We start from the raw sequence: 8,938 nt of genomic DNA on the forward strand, positions 1-8,938 counted from the left end.
TGGTCCTGGATGATCTGGGGCACCTCTGCTAGTGCAGGCGTGCCCTCACACACAGGTACTTTGCACCCAGCCTTCAGGGTTGGAAGGTCTGACATATAGGTGACTTATAAGTGACAAGGTGCAGTGTAAATGGCTATGAAATGGTGCATGCACCTTTTCACATAGGCTGCAATGGCAGTCCTGTAGAAGCCTTTGCATGAGCTCCCTATAGGTGACAAAAGTAATGCTGCAGCCCATAGGCATCCCCTGGATCCCCAATGCTATCTGTACCTAGGTACCATATACTAGGGATAGTATGCCAACTTGGAATGAAATACTGGGTTACCAGTATGTAGGGACAACTTTGAGAGGAGAGAGAGCATAAGCACTGGGGTCCTGGTTAGCAGGACTCCAGTGACACAGTCAAGCATACTAACAAAAACAGTGAAATATACTGACAAGCAGGCCAAAAATCATAAGCACTGTGGTTCCGGCTAGCAGGATCCCAGTGACACAGTCAAAACACACTGACATCAGGCAGAAATTGGGGGTAACATTCCAAAAAGAGGGTACTTTCCTACATGCTGGCTTGGGCACACAGTGTGTTGCGCAGCTCTCTGATAAGGCTACTCAGCAGAATTTTGACATCCCCTATCACTAGGTTTATTCATGTGGTATTGGTCTAAAAACATGAGAACCATATCCCTACCCCACCCAACAATAGTGGTAACTTATCCCTTCTTTGTCCACCTGAGTCCATGGCTCATGGATGGTCCCCGACGTACCCTTCTGCAGTAATAGGCATACTTTGCTGTAGATGGCACGATTGGTTTTTCACCAACATAGTGTTCCCATCTATTTAGACAATCCTACATGTAGGGGAAGTTCCATTTGGGATCTCCCCTTCCATGCCAATACGATCTTCTTCAACGGTCATGTCCTCTGTTTTAAGGATACCTCGTCTGGCCAGGGTCTATCCTACTGTTCACCTCCCTTGGTCCAGTGGGCTAACAGGTGACACAATGGCCACGCAAAGATTTTGCCTTCTTCTCGGGCCACTACCTTCCTTGTGGTTAAATTGACTGCCCCTGCACATTCGGGAGGAGCAGTGGACGTTCTTGTCACTCCTCCCATTGTGCACATGCAATGGTGCCATTTTGGTCTTCCGATGCCTACGTTGGGTTTACACCAGTCTACTTTGATCCCTTATCTCCTGTTCAGCCTCCCTCCTATGCTGACAATCTGATGAGGCTTAGATCCCAGCCAGAAGTCGTTCCTTTAACTTTGCTTTGAACTCTTCCCCGACCTGTGCTCTGTACCTACCCTTGCTCTCCTCGGGTGGAAGACATACCTCTCTACTCTCCTGTTGTGATTCCAGGGTGCAAGCTCTCGCTCGCTCCCTCCTTAGTTCAGACCTCTCCTCTCAGCCACACCTAGATTGCCTCATTCGGTCTGAACTGCGTGCCATTCTCCTTCGTTGGGATCTGCCCTCAAACTTGCACTCTGTCATCTCCTCGGCTACCTGAGCGAACCCTATGACTCCCTCTTTATCTTCAGATCCTGGGGGACTGGGACCCATTCCCTTACCACCGCTAGCTGTGTCACTGTCCAGGACCACTATGAGTCTCCCTGTCACCTGAGTGTGATTATCAGTGCCAGTGAGAGTGTGCACTCTCAGTGATGCCAAAATTCGATAAACCGAATGCGACGGATAGGGAGTTGAACTTTGCGGAGCTCTAGCTTTGGACTGCTGTGGTGCTGGGACTGCCTGTGCCTGTTGGCCTGGTAGACAGTCATGTTTAGACCTTACAGCTTATTTTTGGTGGTGGAACCCCAGCCCCTTTGTCTGGCAGTTTAGTCTATCCTAATGCCGGGATAGCAGGCATTGGGGAGAGCACCTCCATCCCTACATATGGCAGGGGAGGCATGGATACTTTATTTGCTGGTTGGGGTTTTGGGCTATCAGTATGGGTCTCCTCAAAGATGGCCCACAATTCTAACAGTGCTTCCCTTCTGCCTCTTCTACCCTACATATCTGGTTCGAATGTGTGACTTGTATGTTCAATTATATTCATGTCAAAGGTTCCCTCCTTTGGCCATGGAACCCATGTGCCTGTGTGTGTGCGTGACATTACGGCAGTACTTCTGGAGTTTCTTAACTTCTGTGGGGAACTTAGTTTGCATGTGTCCTAGTAGTGACTCCATGATAAGTTGGGCAACTCTTTAGGGACGGATATATTTCTAACTTCTCTTAGGGTTTGAGGAATTTTAATTTGAGTTACGTGTCTGGGTTTTTTTTGTTTCTTTTTCTTTTTTTCTTTTCTAAGGAATCTTAAGTTTCACTTCTGGACTCTTAAAAGAATCTTGAGTGTTATGTTTCTTATGTTTAGAGAATCTTGACTTTACATGTCTAGCTTTTAGAGAATCTTGCATTTTACATGACTAGCTTTTCTGGGGTCTTATGGGAACATTAAGTTTACTCTGGATATGGGGGAATATGCACACAGGGATTTGCTCGTTCTAACGACCAACTATGAGTTCAGCATTTTCTACAGATGCATCAAAACATAAACATTTCACAAACATACATAACAATGGGCACAATGTAGAAGAAAGTGCCATTGTTAATTCAGACAGCATAATATTTGGCATCAAAACAGCAACATATTCTGGTATCAAATAGCACTTTGTGAAAATTAGCAATATCTTCATAAGCACATTAAACAATTGACAAAACACAACACTCAACACAGGACACAATTACATCAATTTACCAGCGTCACAGTTTCATACTGACACCATTTCGACTGGTACACAAGAAGAAGAAAAAATTAACGGAGCCTAAAAATGACGATTCTACCAAATATACCTCAGCCTAGGCTATACTGTAACCAGGAGAGGCTCTGCGATACTCGGGAGTAAGTGAGCCTGGCTGTCTGTCAAATATTGGCTTCTGGGACGAACAGTATCAACAATTTGTGAGGAGGAAAAAAAGAAAAGATACAGTAGCTTGATAACTACAGGCCCTTCTTGGCCAAACACAGGCTATGCTTAATCTCCTAGATCCAATTATTTTACTTCCCTAACGTTCCGAATTACACCCTATGCCACACTCTGGGGTTGTGCGTACCATCTGTGTCACACCCAGTGATCCAAGTGAAGCAACAACACCTTTCTCTTCTTTCAGTGTTAAGAAATCAGTGGCACTGAGAAACCCTTTCAGACTACATAGCAAGATTGAGGTGTGGGCCCTGTATCACACCCAGGGGCCTATGTGCACCATCTGTGTCAAGCCCAGCCGTCCAAGCATTGTGGCCTAAGCCCTATATTACACCCAGGGCTTACCAACTGTATAATGCCCAGCAGTCCAAGTGGTAGACACCTCCCAAAATTAAGATGTCAGCTCTTAATCACACCCGGGGCCAATGTGTCCCATCTGTGCCATGCCTAGCAGCCCGAGCAATCGTTCCTGAATCATACTCAGTTGCCTAGCAACAAAACAATATTAAAACAATATTAAAACAGTTCAAACAATCAACCAATAAAACAATATTCACCTTTCCTAACATATTGGTTATCAAAAAAGGTGACTTTGCAAATTTTTCGAGTTTTCCATACGCCAAATGCTGGGACTAAGGCTCTGATGTAGTCTTTTATCCTTCTGATGGCTGCTTCAGGACCAACCTCCACATGAGATGTCCATATGTGCTGCATGAGTTATGCGTGATCGCTGGATGTCACTGTGCATGCTGTGTTCTGTTTGGCTTAGTCTTCCTAACAGTGTATGGCATCTAACGTTTATAGCTTTTTTAAATGCCCGTACCTCACAAGCTGTATGTGTTTTATTGGGGTCAAGCTCCTACAAGTATTGTGGTGTCACTGCTTCTATCTGTGGGGCTGACCTGTGTTTCCTGTTTGTGCATTTGTCTACCACCTACATGCTGCCCCACCTGTGACCTGTCAGTCAGTCAGCCTCAGGCCTAGGACTCAGAAGCTGCCTTACCGTGTACTTTGAGAGCAGAGTTGATGGAAAGTTCATGACAGGAGAACTCGACAACATCGATGTGATCTTGTTACTACATACATATGTATCATGGCATACACTGACATTAAGGCCCTCATTACAACCCTGGCGGTAAATCCCGCTTGCCGCCGTGCTGAAGACCGCCAACATACCGTTGCGGCGGTGGAATTCTGCTACAGGTATTACGATCTACATATCGGAATCCGCCACAATACAGACACCCACACACGTCCGCCACACCAAAGGTCAGTGATAAACTGGCGATACCAAAACCTACACTGTCACACCAACAAGAATAAACCCACACTATCACGACCCATGAATCAAGTGGTCTTACAACCGCGGTAATCCATTTGCGGTACACACCGCCGCGCTCAAAATACACACACATTTACAAAACACCGCCACATTGGACAATACAAAATACACACACCTGATACACATACACACACCACACCCACACACCCACAACACTATAAAATACACACCCACATTACCCACAACCCCTTACCTTGAAATTTTTTCAAAAAGCACAGAGAGAGAGATTAGCAAAGACAACACCAGCATCCAGAGGCACACAACACCATCACTCATACAACATCCATGCACCTCAAACAAAAACACACCAACACAACACACACACAGCACACCAAACATCACCTCACACATCACCCACACCACACCATGGCACCTCAAAGAAACCCCAGGTTTTCTGAGGAGGAGCTCAGGGTCATGGTGGAGGAAATCATCCGTGTAGAGCCACAGCTATTTGGATCACAGGTGTAGCATACATCCATTGCTAGGAAGATGGTGCTATGGGGGAGAATCGTGGCCAGTGTCAACGCAGTGGGACAGCATCCAAGTACACGGGATGACATCAGGAAGAGGTGGAATGACCTACGGGGGAAGGTGCGTTCCGTGGTATCCAGATGCCAGATTGCTGTACAGAGGACTGGCAGTGGACCCCCACCTCCTCCCCCACAACTAACAACATGGGATGAGCAAGTCTTGACAATACTGCATCCTGTGGGCCTTGCAGGAGTAGTTCATGGAGGAATGGACTCTGGTAAGTAAAATCTTTACTATTATATCCCCCCACCCTACCTGCATGCCATCACATACCCCCACCCACCCGCTCACCGCCATTACTCCAACACCTCCTCATATATGCCCCACTATCACAACCCACACATCCCAATACCAAGCGCTGCATGCAACACCAAAGCATGGACACCCATTGCCAAAGCAGGTCCAGTATAGATACCTACACAGACCCCATAACCCTAATCACACAAGGGCAAACACAACAAGGCAAGCACAGGAGTAGAGGGTAACTCACTAAACGCACCAGATGGCACACACAGATACTAAAACTCTGCATTTACACCCCAACAGCACCCCTACCCAACATCACTGGACAGGAGGTGCCAGATGTATCCAGTCCCCACACAGAAGAGGCCCACAGTGATGACAGCAGCTCTGCACGCCTGGATCAAGATGCCCAGCCCGGACCATCAGGGACCTCGGGACAGTCGGTTCCCCTGCCACTGTCACAAGCCACCACAGAACCTCCCCCCCTCAGGAAACACCAGCACAGCACTCACCCAGCGGGCCAGTCCCTCTGTCCCCAGGACACGTCAATCAGCAGTGTGTCCACCACTACAGGGAACCCAGGCAAACCCACCGACCCAAGACAATCAGGGACCTAGGGTCAGTGGCAGTGGGCACACGGTTCAGGGAACAGAGGCACAGGATAACAGGGAAGCTGGGAGGACTGCTGCGCGACAGGGGGAGGACAGGCCCAGGGAACCCACTCTCCACGAGGCACTCTCCAACATCATGGGAGCATACCTCCATTCCCAGGAGACCATGGTCCCGGTACTGGACAAGTTTCAGGAGACCCAGCGGCTGCAGGACGAACACTACCTTGGGATCAGGGTGGACTTGAAGTCCATTAAAACCACGCTGGTCACCATTGCAGGGAGTGCTGGCAGACCCTGTCAACACCATGAGGGACACAGTGGCACACAAACGGACCCTGACACTAGTCTGGATGATGAACAGCCCTCCACCTCCGCCGGCGCTAGTGGACAGGAGGCACTGCCACAGGTCCAACAGGTCACAAGCACCCCACCCCCTGCAGAAGGAGAACCAGCCCGCAAACGGTCCCTGAGATCCAGGAACAAGACAGAGAACATTGCCAAGACCCCTGCCAGGAAATAAGACCCTCCTGAATGTCACCCTTCTGTCCCACTTTGTCACTCTGTCCATCTTAAACTGCCATTGCTCACCTTCCTATGCCCCATTGGAGGCACCTGTGAGACCAAGAGACTGGACTCTGCCATGGACATTCCTCCACCATCACCCCAGCCCATTGCACACCCCCTCCACTTATTGGCACAGAAATAAACACCCTTGAATCACCAAACAATCTGGAGTCAGTCTGTGCTTTCACAAAAGTGTAATTGCAACATCTCTCAAATATAGCAATGTCAATGTACGTGTTCACATACCAATGTTACACAGTTGTAGCCCATCAGTAAACATAGCAGAGGGCACAAAGTGTGACCCAGATCTGTGAAATGGAAAGCCAAAGTGACAAGTCAGGGTCCATACACAGAGGTAAAAAGGCAGATTTATGCTAGGTCCTACAATAGTAGGCGATGTGTGAAGCAGTTCCATCCTCTTACCTGTGTCTCACTGGAAGTATTGCATGATGATGTTGTTTCGGTTGTCTACATCTTCTTCTTTGGCCTCCTTTTCTTTACTGTCCACAGGCTCCACAGCAGCCACAAGACCACCATCAGGCCCATCCTCCTGTAGAAAAGGCACCTGGTGTCGCAAAGCCGGGTTGTGCAACAAACAGCAGGCCACGATGATCTGACACACGTTCTTCGTGAGGTAGTATAGGGAGCCACTTGTCAGATGGAGGCACCAGAACCTGGCCTTTAGGAGGCCGAAGGTGCGCTCTATTTTTCTCCTAGTTCGCCCATGTGCCTCATTGTATCGTTCCTCTGTCCTTGTACTGGGATTCCTCACTGGGGTCAGTAGCCATGACAGGTTGGGGTAACCAGAGTCACCTGCAAATATAGAGGGACAACTGTTAGGCATCCTCCAAACATAAGGGAATCTCCCATACACAGACAGCATATTAAACTGTGTGGGGACTTTAGACTCACCTATTAGCCACACACAGTGCCTCTGGAGTTGCCCCATCACATAAGGGATGTTGCTATTCCTCACAATTTAAGCGTCATGCACTGAGCCAGGATACTTGGCATTCACATGGGAGATATACTGGTCTGCCAAACACACCATCTGCACATTCAAAGAATGGTAGCTTTTGCGGTTTCTGTCCACCTGTTCATTCCTGCGGGGGGGACAAATGCCACATGTGTACCATCAATGGCACCAATGATGTTGGGGATATGTCCCAGGGCATAGAAGTCACTTTCACTGTGGGCAGATCCTCCACCTGAGGGAAAACGATGTAGCTGCGCATGTGTTTCAGCAGGGCAGATAACACTCTGGACAACACGTTAGAGAACATTGGCTGTGACATTTGTGATGCCATGGCTACTGTTGTTTGAAAAGACCCACTGGCCAAAAAATGGAGTACTGTCAGGACCTGCACTAGAGGGGGGATTCCTGTGGGATGGCGGATAGCTGACATCAGGTCTGGCTCCAACTGGGCACACAGTTCCTGGATTGTTGCACAATCAAGTCTGTAAGTTAGGATGATGGGTCCACCAGGGGGCTGTACACTGGAGGATGACGCCATCTCATCACCTGCCCCAGCGGACGTGCCCTATGGAGGAGAACGGTGAGCAGAGGCTCATACACCACATAGGTTTCACAAGGCTGTTTAGCACAATCGTTAATGTTTCTCTATGTGCCTTTGTCTGTCCGTATTCCTGGCCTAAATAGCAGTGACGCAGTTAGGTGGCCTGCCATGTGGCCCCCTGAAATGGTGTCTGCCTGACCTGTAAGGTGGGACAAGGGGAAATGAGGTAATTGTGCTGGCGTTGTACACCGTCGCGGTCGAAGACTGCGGTGCAATTCAGCATGGGCTATCATTGGGCCCTATGGGTTCCAGGAGCCAATGACGATGTAGGCCGGCGGTGACAGTACGCACCGCCACGGACGTGACTGCCATTTTCTATCAGTTTCCTCACTTGATACCTGACCTTCAACAGGATAGGACCTACACTGCAAGTGCTGCTGTGACCTGCGTCTGGAAGCAACAATTGCTCGAGTGTCTGGGGAAAGGGCCCCTGCCTTCACTGCGGAGGAGTTGGAGAAACTGGTGAATGGGGTCCTCCCCCAGTACACGCAACTGTACGGTCCTCCAGACAAACAGGTGAGTAAACTATGTGCATTGTTGGTTGGCACATGATTGTAAGGAGTGTCGTGGATGGAAGAGACAGGGGTGGTGGGACAGGCCAGCATGTGAGTATGGTGTGTGTATGTATTTCTGGGCCAGGGTGGGAGGTATGTGGCCAATGTGTGGGATAAAATGTACGGGGGAGTAACATCCATTCTTACTTCACTTTTCGTCTAGGTCAGCGCCCACCAGAAGAAGGGTATTTGGCGTGCCATCGCAAAGGAAGTGCGGACCCTGGGGGTCTATCATAGACGGAGCACCCATTGCTGGAAAAGATGGGAGGACCTGTGCCGCTGGACCAAGAAGATGACGGAGGCCCAGCTGGGGCTGGCCTCCCAACGCGGAAGGGGTGCCTGTTGCACCATGACCCCCCTGATGTACCGGATCTTGGAGGTGGCATATCCTGAGTTGGATGGGCGCTTGAGGGCATCACAGCAGCCACAAGGGGGTGAGTACAGTCTCATTCAGCTGACTCTGCATGCTTGACGAGGTGTTTGGGTGGGGGAGGTGGGCTGAGGGTTCCCCTAGGCCAGTGCAGACACGCAAAGGTA

This window comes from Pleurodeles waltl, chromosome 1_2, assembly GCF_031143425.1.
Source record: "Pleurodeles waltl isolate 20211129_DDA chromosome 1_2, aPleWal1.hap1.20221129, whole genome shotgun sequence".
Classification (NCBI taxonomy): domain Eukaryota; kingdom Metazoa; phylum Chordata; class Amphibia; order Caudata; family Salamandridae; genus Pleurodeles; species Pleurodeles waltl.